We start from the raw sequence: 13,153 nt of genomic DNA, 5'->3' as shown, positions 1-13,153 counted from the left end.
CCACCAAAGAAACTTCCAAATCTAGTGGGTTTGTCCAGAATTGCCTCAGATTTCAGTACTGTGCTCGGTGTCCTGCTGTGCCACCCTTCCAGAGACCATGATGTGGAGTTCCCTGCATGCAGAATGAGGCTACAGGGAAATGTGGAAAGGGATGGGGAAGCTTGGTTAGAGCTTCCCAAGACTCACCCTATCATGAGTCAGTTGTGTGCACCTGCTCGTCTGTGCCTCCTCTTACACTGCACAACAGATTAATTTGACCTCAGCAGCTTACAGAGCAAAGGTCCATGAAGAATAAACTATTTATCCATTTATCTCTGGCATAAAGATTTCCATGAAAGGCCAGACGCAATGGCTTACGCCTCTAATCCCAGCACTTTGGGAGGCTGAGGCCAGCAGATCACTTGAGGTCAGGAGTTCAAGACCAGCCTGGCCAACATGATGAAAACCTGTCTCTACTAAAAATACAAAAAGTAGCAGGGCATGGTGGCAGGTGCCTGTAATCCCAGCTGCACAGGAGGCTGAGGCACAAGAATCACTTGAACCCAGGAGACAGAGGTTGCAGTGAGCTGAGATCCTGCCACTGCACTCCAGCCTGGGTGAGAGTGCAGAATCAGTCTCAAAAAAATAAAAAATAAAAAACAAAAACAAACCAAAACAAAAAATAAATAATAAAGATCTGCATGAAAGACAAACTTCAGAAATACTGAGCACAGGACATTCAGTATAAAAGAGTTTGATAAATATAAATATATCCTAGATTGCACCCTAAATACTATTTCAGTTACCAAAAAAATACCAAAAAAAGTTAATTCTCTGTTTTGTCAATGCTGAAAATTTGAAGTTGGTTATGTCACATTTACTTTAAAAAAATACAGTTGTATTAAATAAAAATATTTGTTATTATAAATATTTTTAAATTTGAAAATAGGAAGTGGAGATGCTTAGGAATCACACGAGACATAAATAGAGCAGCCCAGATTGAGCAGCTCATCCAAACTCTCTGTCTGCCTTCTGCTTGCTGTCACTCCCTTTCACATGGTTCTGCCCTTTCATCCTCTCTTGAGTTTTCCTCCTAACCTTTTTCCTTAAGCTTTGTCAGCCAGATTTCATTCAAAGTAGAATGATAAACTCCTGGAGCTTATGACAAGGGAATAGGAGAGCCCAGTATCTCCTATGCACTGACAGAGTTGAGAAGTCCAAAGTCATTCATTTATTTGCATGTTTATAGCAGCACAATTTGCAGTTTGCAAAAATATGGAACCACCCAAATGCCCATCAATCAACGAGTGAATAAAGAAAATATGGTGTGTGTGTATATATATATATATATATATATATATATATATATATACACACACCATGGGATACTACTCAGACATAAACAAGAATGAAATATTGGCATTCGCAGCAATCTGGATGGGGGTGGAGACCATTATTCTAAGTGAAGTAACTCAGGAATGGAAAACCAAACATCGTATGAGCTAACCTATGAGGACACAAAGGCATAAGAATGATACAATCGACTTTGAAGACATAGGGGAAAGGGTGGGAAGGGGGTGAGGGGTAAAAGACTACAAATTGGGTACAGTGTACACTGCTCGGGTGATGGATGCACAAAAATCTCAGAAATCACCACTAAAGAGCTTATCCATGTAACCAGACACCACTTGCTCCCCAAAAACCCATTGAAATAAAAAAAAAATAATGTGTGTTTGAAGAGCTACTTGAAGAAGAATCCTAGCAATCTTGTTGCTTCATATGGAGGATTTGATAGAGGATACGCTGCCAATTGTTTGTGTTATAAGCAGCTAATTACCATATTTCAGAATTTCCCTTATTCTTGGTCAAGAATGATTTCTAAAGACTTTAAAAGAGTGTTTAAGATGGACAAGAAGGACACATTAACTTGCCCCAATTTTTAGTCTTAAGTTTAAAGTAATAAAAGTTTACATATTGGGGCTGAAATTAGTTGCATGTCTTTAGTTAATGCATAGAGCCTTAAAATAGTTCTTGACATAAGTCTTTCCACTCCCTGTAATCTGTTCTGAGGGGAGGCAGGGCAGCTCGAATCTCAGGGGATCAAATTGCTACTGCCACTACAGTCACCAGCATTCCCACAGAATTCCAAAAGCTCTGGCAGTTAGGTTTCATTAAGTCTAGTAATGACTGCAACACTGATGTAACTTTGAGAAAGAGAGGTCTTCACTTGGAGTAAGCCTAGGACCACACATCTGCACTGTGTGGTAATGCTAATCAAGGAGAAGCGAAGCCTTTTCTTGTTCTTTGTTGCTAGTCTTAACAGGGGTGACATTTCATCTTGCATCTTGTCCCCAAATGGAGATTATCATCGCCTCTTGTCTACTCTGCATTTCAGGATAAGAGTTAATTTATCATACCAGTCTTTCCATGTAAATATGCATTTTTCAAACATATATCCCGTCCTTTATTTAACCCCATCATGCAGATGCTATTTTTATTAGCAATGGCAGCTGACAGGTGATAGAGCTTTGCCCAGGTGGTGTTTCTTGCAGCTGCTGCTGAAGCAGGAACCTGGGCCATACAGAGATCTTGTCACTGTCAGTTGCTGCTTTCAGTAGCAGCTGAAGCAAGCACAGGACTGAAATCTGGGTGCACACCAATTAGCAAGCTCTAGAAACTACTGAGGCAGCTAGTCAGGGCTGCAAAGGCTTAGCTGCAGGATACCTGCTGCATGTCAACCCTCATTTGTGGAAAGAATTCTTTTAACCTTAAAAAGTCATTGTATGTGCAGTGAGGCATGGTAACGATCTGACAGGTAGGGACAAGGTATGATTAGAGAGGCAGAGAGGTGCTCTAGGCCTCTCATAGCATGCCTTGCAATTTCCACAGAGCAGAGTTTGGCTCTCGATTTCCAGTTCCTGTGGGACACACAGTAAGACTTGCAGGTGCCTGTTAGCTGGGCGTGGTGGCACATGCCTGTAGTCCCAGCTACTCGGGAGGCTGAGGCAGAAGTATTGCTTGAACCTGGGAGACGGAGGTTGCAGTGAGCCGAGATCATGCCACTTCACTCCAGCCTGGGGGACAGAGCGAGATTCTGTCTCAAAAAAAAAAAAAAGACTTGCAGGTGCCTGATGACAAGAGAGTTGGACCCTTCATCACTGCCACCACCACCTTCATGATCGACTTGGATGGCTACAAAATGCTGGCAGAATCAGCATAAGGGAGCTGTACTTCCTTCTCATTTCAGGAACAGATGAATGCCAGCCATCTAGGCCTACTGTGTGGTTCAGGGCTTACTTAGGTTACTGAGAGGTAGGAAGTGGACTGACTGGGCTAACAGGGACTGAGGGAGAGGCATGAGGTTTCTTCATAACATCTCATGGTAGCTGATCTCTGAGATGACCTCCAAACATCCACACCACCTGGGCTGAATGCCCTTGTGTAATCCACTCCCTGTGAGTGTGGGTTGGGCCTCAATACTTGCTTCTAACACATTGTATTAGTCTGATTTCATGCTGCTATAAAGAAATACCCGAGACTGGGTAATTTGTAGAGGGAAGAGATTTAATTGACTCACAGTTCCACATGGTTGGGGAGGCATCAGGAAACTTACAGTCTTGGCCAAGGGCAAACAGGAAGCATGCACCTTCTTCACAAGGTGGCAGGAGAGAGAAAAACGAAGGAGGAACTTCCAAACACTTATAAAACTAACAGATCTCGTGAGAATTCACTCACTATCATGAGAACAGCATGGGGGAACCACCCCCATGATCCGATCACCTCCCTCCCTTGACACATGAAGATTAGAGGTCCCTCCCTGGATACGCGGGGATTACAATTCGAGATGAGATTTGGGAGGGGGCACAGAGCCAAACCATACCACAGATAGAATATGAAAAAAGTGATAGGATGTCATTTTCACGATTAGGGTACAAAACATCTTTGACATCTGTCTCAGATACCCTGGCTTGGTCTTTTCCTTGGTCATTCTGAGCTGCCATGACCATGCCATGTTTTGAGCTGGTCCACGGAGAGGGCCACAGGGAAAGGAGCTGAGGGAGGCCTCCAGCCAACAGCCAGTGAGGAACTGAGGAACTGAGGCCCCCAGCACAACAGCCTGCATGGAAGCAAATTTTGCTAACAATCAGCTGTGTGAGCTTGAAAGCAAATCCTCTTCCTTCAGTGAAGCCTTTGGATGAGACCACAACCATGGCCAACAGCAGGATAGTAATCTCATGGAGATCTTGACTCAGAGGCTCTCAGCTAGGCTGTACCAGGAATTCTGACCCATGCAAACTGTGAGATACTACATGTGTATCACTTTAAACACTAATATTTTAAAGTAATTTGTTGTATAGCAAGGGATAGCTAATACACACCCTGGGGGCAGAAAGCCGTGATCAGGAATACAGGGTATTTCAATTGTGTGATACAAGGTTTCTCTAGAATCTTTTCATCTCACAGATATTTTCATTTTGCAGCAGAAAAGACTAAAATATTGTCCCAGTCAATAATTCTAAAGGTTTACTCCATTAAAAGCTTTTTGTGAGGGTTAACAAAATACCAAAATTAGCTGCTTTCCTTTTTTTTTTTTTTTTTTTTTTTTGTTCAAGATGGAGTCTCACTCTGCTGCCCAGGCAGGAGTGTAGTGGCACCATCTCAGCTCACTGCAAACTCCACCTCCCAGGTTCAAGCAATTCTCATACTTCAGCCTCCTCAGTAGCTGGGATTACAGGTGCCTGCCACCACACCTGGCTAATTTTTGTATTTTCAGTAGAGACGGGGGTCTCACCATGTTGGTCAGACTGGTCTCGAACTCCTGACCTCAAGTGATCTGCCTGCCTCAGCCTCCCAAAGTGCTGGGATTATAGGTGTGAGCCACCGCACCCGGGTTGCTTCCCATTTTTGTTGTTATGTGTAAATTTCTCCATTCATCTTTCAGCAAAAGTATAGATGGGCAGTGAACTAGACCCACAGCAACTAGCTTGAGGGAAGGGAAGTGAGGAATCATAAACTGGGCGATCCAAGAAGCTGGTACCTCTGATTCAGTGATGGTGGACAGCACCTGGATGGCATCAGAGAAGGTAAAGCTGAACTACAAGACAGGAACAGGTGTGTGTGTGTGTGTGCACGTGCACGCGTGCATTTTCGGGATATTTGTCTAATTTAGGTAATATTTCAGTCTTTTGGAAAATGTAGAAATTTGTTTCAAGTTCAAATTAGAGGAGTCAAGTCTTCAAAAAATGAAAGAACCTTAAAAATCAATTGGTCCAGGGATTTTCAAAATATATTTTACCCACAGAAGCTTTGTACAGAAACAAAACTGTAAGTAGAATTCCAATAAGCGAAACATAAAATCTTGTATTTTATTAGCATAAATGTATTTTATACCTTCAAATTCATAACATTTACTCATAAAGCAATTAATTGAGAACAGTAATATGAATACATCATTTAGAGATTGGGACTTAACAGACGTCAGATACAGTCTTATGGCCCCTTCAGTGTGGTTGTACAGTATAGAAATGATTGTGATTCATCAAGACAAGTAGTTCCAAATAGTAAAAGTTTTAAAAATAGCATATCTTGCAATCTAGGATATCTGTCAATTAAACGAATTCAGAAACTTGATACAGAAATAGGCAAATTGTATCTAACAATATCAAATAAACATCACTATTTCTTAATACTTGTTCAATCTGAAGTAAAATACTTGTTTTAATCATTGCTGGGCAAAAGATAATTTTCAAATATACCTTTTGACAAAAAATATTTTACAAACATTAATTTTTCAAAAATCAGAGTTATATACAGTTCTTTGTCAGATAATAATCTAAATAGTCTAATTTGCTTTGTTTTGCATGTTGTGTCCCAACTTTAGCTTTCATATGCACTGCTGACACTTTAGCTGTAATTTTAGACCTGGTGACATAGGGGCCTTTACATTGCCACATTTAGTTCTTTAAAAATATCACCAAGATATGCAAAGGAATGCAATCATGCTATATTTGAGAGTTTTAGCTAAAGATGCTTCTACTACACAATCGTAATTTTCTGTCTCATTTGAAGTAGTCACACTGATGCCTTGCTGCTGTATCACCAGTGAACTTCAATATGAAAAGTAAATGCTGGAATTCACCCCATTTATCACTGTAAATAACTGAAAAGTTTCCAATGCGAAGACAATCCTTTAATAGCGTTGTCAATTTGTATGACATTATCAAACACTTAAAACACAAAGTGGCCTTCTTTGTAACAGGCAGTGCTTATTATGCAAATACACTGCCTGCACACATACTGGCAATACTTTTATGTGAATTGTTTTTCTATCACTGCTGTCACCCATTATAGAGACATTGCTACATTTTTATAAAGTTGTTTCTGGTGTTATTGGAGTTCTAACCAGTTAAAATGTTCTCTTAATAGGTCTGTGGTGAGTGTTTTATAAAGTGATAAATATCCCTTTCTTGCCTGCAAGAATATATAAAAATACAATCAGAATGGGGAAATTACCAACATCCACACACTCATCTACTTGAAATTTAAAGATTTTACTAATCTCAGTCTTTCAGCAAATTATTTAAGAACCTTGGATCTTCACTCTTAGACTCTATTTTAGACTATGTTGGTGGACAATGATGATTACTGTGTTGTGTAAACCTCCTCTCAGTCCACTTTTTATAGGTGACTCCAATGACACAGGATTCAGGGATATTTTCTGAACATCAAGTAGTGTGAAGGGTCTGAGACTTTACCCAACTTGTAAGCTAAACATTTAGCTTGCCATAGTTTTGTGAATGCTACACAGAAGACACGAGATTCCTGGGTCAGAGACAAAGAGCTTTAGTACTCACAGCACAGCAAGTAGCATGAGCTTCATGTCCACTGTGGTTTCCTCTGCCTCCTAAGTCCCATGGGAATAACATGCAGACACCCAGAGAGATACTGGGCACACAGTGTGTTTACATCACTCCTGAGGAACCCAGAGCTCAGGGAACTTCAATATCTTATAATCAGCTGTAGGCAAACAAACCTGCTCACCATTGCACTGGACAGAAAAATTATCTTTATTACACCGAAAAGCAAACAAACTTATTGCTACATTGGGAGACACAGTCTCTATTCTCCAAGGCTCTTTGCTATACAACATCTTTGAAAAGACAATCTGAGACCAAGGTTGCCTGTACAGAGACCAAGATGTGCAGAAATGTGAGACACCCATGGAGAACTGTTCCTCAATACCCATCGGATTTCTCCCCTTCACCTGCAATTTCACAACTTAATTTGTATGATTCTATAAGTGCCTTTTCATTTTCAGATTTCACTCTTCTCTGGAGAATCCTTCAAGTACTTCATGGGAATCTCACATTTTGAAAATCACTGTTTTAGTACAAGCCCTTATTTTACAATAAGGAAACAGAGGTACAAAAAAGAAGTTAAGTGCCTTGTCCAGGTTACAGGTATTTAAGAGTCAACTCCAGGTAATGAAATTATAAATCTAAGAAGTAAGAAGATAACAGCCAAAATGTCCTCTTCTTTTAGCTAGAAATAAGCTATTTAAAGTGTGCAAGGGTAAATGACTTTCTAGGGCACCTTAATGTGGATTCCTTTATACGCAATCTTTGAGACAAGGATTGGAGTACAAGAATGTCATTTGGAAAGGAAGACAATATAAGGTTTGTTATGAAGGAAGTTATTATTGAGGATACCTGAGGCTTAACCTCACTGGAGAGCTCTGGGACCTACTACAGTGTAGGCATCCCAGAGTTATAAGAGAGGGAGGAGCCAGGTTATTTATCAGCTAGTTCCCATCAGTCGTTGGTTGAGGCAACTCTAGAAGGTATAAATGTCCTAGTGCTCCTGCCTTGCCCTGCCTTTGGGTAGAACAGGCTGTGTTGGGCAGAGAGGGCCCGAAGGTAACGTGTTGCAGGTGGGGGCAGTTGGAAGTTAGGTCTGTGTGCAGGGAATGGTACATTCCAAGGGGATATGGCCAGGCACCAGCTACACCTGCTCCACTAGGCAGGGACCCCCACTTAAGACTTAAAAAACATTTGAGTGAATCTTCCTTAGTCTAATTCTTCATCTCTGCATTCAGGTGAAGGTCTTCACATCTGATAGTGACACACGTGGATGGAGTCAAGATGGCTTTTTAATGAAACAGGATTACAAGAAGCAGGCAAAGAATACAGAAAGTGTTGATCAAGGTGAGGGAGGAAAACCAGCTGATTGGAATGAGGCATATAGGCAGGAGAAGAGAGTAAGATAGAAAAGAGGAAGTACGGGACAAGAATAGCTAGAACAAAAGAATTGATGGCATGGTCAATTCCAGTTAAGGAAGCTATTCTAGGGTTGAGGGGGCTGTGGACAGGAAGCAGATTACAGATTCTGTTCTTAGGTCCTGTCCGAGGAGACTCTGCTGAGTGAGAAATGTCTCTTTGTTACCGATGAGAACAAAGACTCCAACATTTTCAGGAGGAGGATGCCTTTTACAGAAACATATTTTTTTGAAGATCTTCATGTGTTTGTGATTGTATGTAGTTGAAATCTCCTTTGATTAAAAAGCATATGGATAAAAGCTACAATGAATTCAGTAACACTGCAAAATGAGTTTGTGTTTTATTCATCATCACAGCATTGCCTATATTTGAAAAATAGTAGTGTATGCATGTGCAAAATGTGAGCTTTGTGCAGACCCCAGGCTGGGAGAGTGCACTGGTTCTGGGACCCACCAAGTGACCCTCCTGTGAGGACGGGCGACGATCTGAAGTCATGAGGGAGGAGCCTGAAAAATGTTCCCCCAAACTGCTTTAGAGATGTGCCAAGAAAACATTACGCAAGGCCCGGAGACAAACTCCCCTGAGTAATCTGTCTCCTGAATTTCCTTCCATCAGTCAAGATTAGTCGTGCACCCACATGTCTTTGTGTAGAACAATGGCAATGGGGGAACAGAAAACAACTGGGTACAGAGAAACCAAAACTCTTGAGTCCATATGTGCATTCTTTTAAGAAAAAATGCTGCCCTTCCACCTCCCAACTTTACTCTGGGGTGGTGTAATGCAAGGCTGTGGGTTATCTGGCTTGGGATGCTCGGTGGCATTTTCTGCTGTGAAGAACCCCTGCTTCGTCAAACCAGGTGTGTGTGTGTGTGTGTGTGTGTGTGTGTGCATGCGTGTGTGTATTCTTTATAACAACTTTAGACATATGCTGTCTTAATTTGGGTTCCAACCCTGAAATAAGGATTTGGGTATAAGTAATTCAGTTGGCCGGTGTTATGGACTAAATTGTGCCCCCTTTCCCATTCAGATGTTGGAGCCCTGACCCTCAATGTGAGCGTATTTGGAGATAGAGCCTTTAAATAGGTAAACAAAGTTACATGAAGTCATAAAGTTGAGGGCCCCTAATATAATAGGACTGATGTCATTACAAGGTGAAGACACCAGGGATGTGCATGCACAGAAGAAAGACTATGTGAGGACATGGCAAGAAGTTGACCATCTGCAAGCCAAGGATAGAGGTCTGTGGAAACCAGACCTACGGGCACCTTGATCTTAGACTTTCAGCCTTCAAAACTGTGAGACGATAAATGTCTGTCATTTAACCCCTTGATCTGTAGGTCTTTTTTCTGGCAGCCTAAGCAGACTAATACAGTAGTTGTCCCAAGAGGCACAGGGAGTGAGATGGGGAAGGAAGGAAGGTCACCAGCGGGTCCCAGCTTTGGACAGCTGGAGCAGTCTCACTGGGGAGTTTCCAGGAGACTGTATAGAACACACCACAGCATTGTCCCTCCAAGAGGAGAGGATGCTGGGCACTTATGAACAGATGCACATTGGGGTGTTCAGGAACGGTTGCTCCCTGGCACTGCTGCCCTGCCCCTACCTAAGGGCCAAGCACACGCCTATAGCCAGAGAAAGCCCCCAGTGACAGCAACCCAGGGCTTGAGAGAGGAAGGCATCGGTGTATAAGGAAGTGGGAGCCCTGTCCAACAAAGCTGCTGGTGACCCCTAGGGAGGATGTCAGGCAGGCACTGACAGCATCTGCTACATACTTAATCTGCATTAAACAGTCATATCTACTTTTAAATTATGTTGGTGTTTATCAAATTAGTACAGGTTTTAGACTAATTTCTTCAACAGCAACACATTTCCCCCCTCCCTGCTTATACTGACTGGATAGGAGAAATAATTTATTGAAGTGAGACCTGCTTGTTTTCACTTTACCTTGGAACTAATCTTTGAATAACATAGAAATCTAGAGGTTTTGAGGTCTAAGGCAAACCACACTAGGAATGTGTGTATATTATTGAAATCAGGCTTAACCCATTTATGCCTAGTGCTTCATTATTGGAAAGCTAAGCTTGTGGGCATTATTTATATCCTGTTATTCAAGGTCATTGCCAAAGTCTGATTTTTTACCAAAAAAAATTGCAACCCCAGGCATAAATGGGTTAAATGATATTCAAGGTTAGCTTGGAAGAGAAGTTACAAAAGGTGGGCTCAGCTATAGGTGAGACCTGATAGACTAAGACGGGGTTGAGGTGGGGTCTGAGGGCCTGGTGGGGTTGAGGGTCTGGGCAGTACCATAGGGCTGCAGACACGGGGGCTCCAACAGGCTGCTGACTTCCAGAATGACTCACTGTTAGCATCAGCAGCACGCGACCCTCAGACATGGTATGAATATCTCAATCAACCCCAAGGCAGCATCCCACAAAAGTTAGAGAAACTGCCCCCTACCTTGCACCCATTCACTACTCCTTTCTTCAGTAATTCAGAGCAGTTTCAGAAGGTTAGCCTGCAAACTTGATAGCCACAGGGACTGTTTTCCTTGGTTGAGAAAGATGTAATTTCTCTTAACATCCAAATGGATGCCCAGATTGTTTCTGGACCAATCCCCCAGTGAGAACAACTAGGAAAAAAAAAAAAAAAAACAGGAAAAAGTAGGAAAACTTTTGTCTGAAGACATGGCTATGGAGTCAGTGAGAAAATTTTAGGGCCAGTGTCTGGGAGGGAATATACTTATAATTCTAGCTTTTTATCCTTGCATGTTTCACCCTGCCCAGGCTCTCCTGTTCCTCTCTTGGCATCACTCCCCAAATGAACTACTCACATACAAGCCTTTGTCTTGGGTTTTAATACCCAGAAATCAGGACATCTGAGGATTTGAGTCCCATCTGATTGGGACTCAAGGCAAAGCAAGGGTGCCAGGACCCTCATGAGCTTAGAGCAGGCTCTGTTTCTTCTGATGCATCTTCTGGATTAAGCAGAACTATAGAATACACATTCCTCTCTTTTGACCCCAGTATGTAGCCAGCGACTTCGTCCTGTCCAGTGTTACCTCATCTGGACCACACACATCCCTCTCTTTCTGTTCATTTCTAGTGTGACCGCCATGGGCAGGGTTCCTCAATCCCATCCAGCCCAATGCTGTGACCTTCACAGCTTCTGTCTGTCTCCACATTTCTTGCACACCCCCACCTGACAATCTTCGCAAATACATCATCAGCATTTCATGTTTTTATTGATAAATGTGACACACCTGCAGAAAACCACAGGAAGCAAATATATGGCCAAATGAACCATTGTAAAGCAAACACTCTTATGACCACAACCCCCTCCAAATCTCCATCTCTTCCCCATCAAGAGTTATCTCTTTCCTTTCTGTTTTGCATGCATCCTTAATCACTGTGGCTCATTTTCTTTTGGTTATTAAAATGTATTTTAGGTCTCTTAACCTACAGGTTCAATGTCCACCTTTGTTTAGTTTTCTTAGCAACATTGGTGGAAGAAGCCAGATCTTTTGTCCTTCAGAATACCACAGTCTGGATTTTGCTGATTGCATTCCCAGTATAGTTGGACGTGTTCTCTGTCCCCTGTGTTTCCTGTAATTTTGTGGTTGGATCCAAAATATCTTCTTAATGCCTCACTTCCTTATTCAAGAAACCACCAGCCTCCCTAAACTTCTCCTCTTGCCTCTTAGGTGGTGTATTAGTTTGTTTTCACACTGCTATAAAGGACTACCTGAGACTGGGTAATTTATAAAGAAAAGAGGTTTAATTGACTTACAGTTCCACATGGCTGGAGAGGCTTCAGGAAACTTACAATCATGGCAGAAGGCAAAGCAGAAGCAAGGCACATCTTGCATGGCAGCAGGAGAGAGAGGGAAACTGCCACACACTTTCAAATCATCAGATCTCGTGAGAACTCACTATCATGAGAACAGCATGGGGAGAACCACCCCCATGATCCAATCCCCTCCCACCAGGTCCCTCCCCCAACACACGGGAATTACAATTAGAGATGAGATTTGGGTGGGGACACAGAACCAAACCATATCAGCTGGGGTGTGTGACTCATAAATGGAGGTGGGCAAAATAAATGCCCCACCTCCTCTAACCCACAATGGTCATCTGGGCCAGGGCCTCCAGAAAGCACTCACAGGAGGATTGACGTGTCCTCATTCTCTTGTATACAGCAGGCTTATTTCCTCCTCAAATTCTCTCTTCCAGTGGTTCCAGAGGCCAGAATCTCTCCCCTTCCTTCTCATCTTCTCAGTGGCATCCTGGTTCTGCCCATGCCCTCCATACAGGATTTAAAGTCTGTCCATGAATAATGCTCCAGAATCATGACCCCTCAAAGATGCCCCTGCCCACAACCCCGGAGCCTGTGAATGTTCCCTTCCATGGCAATGGGACTTTGTAGAGGCTACAAACTTTGAGATGGAGAGACAGCCCTGGATTGTCCAGATGCCATCACAAGTCCTAAAGGGAGGGTGATCTTTCCGGGCTGCAGTGAGAGAGACTCAGAATTGGAAGCAGGATCAGAAAAGACGCATCGCTGCTAGGTTTGAAGGTGGAGGAAAAGGCCATCGCAGAAGGAGTGTGTGTGACCTCCAGAGGCTGGAAAAGGCAAGGAAATGAATGGTCCCCTAGAGCCTCCCAAAGGTAACACAGCCCCACTGCCACCTTGATTTTAGCCCAGAGAGACCTGGGTTGAATTTCTGACTCACAGAACTGAAGGATCACAACTGTGATGTTTAAGGCCCCAACTTTGTGGTGGCTTGCTACGACAGTCATAGGAAACAATACCCCATCCAGTGTGGCTCTGAGTGCTGGCCTTCAGGAGGGGTCACTTCTCCAGAGTCCTTGCAGGTAAACGTGTCAGTCCTCTCTAACACCTCC

This window comes from Pan troglodytes, chromosome 12 (genome assembly GCF_028858775.2).
Source record: "Pan troglodytes isolate AG18354 chromosome 12, NHGRI_mPanTro3-v2.0_pri, whole genome shotgun sequence".
NCBI lineage: Eukaryota > Metazoa > Chordata > Mammalia > Primates > Hominidae > Pan > Pan troglodytes.
Note: the sequence above shows the minus strand (reverse complement) of the source record.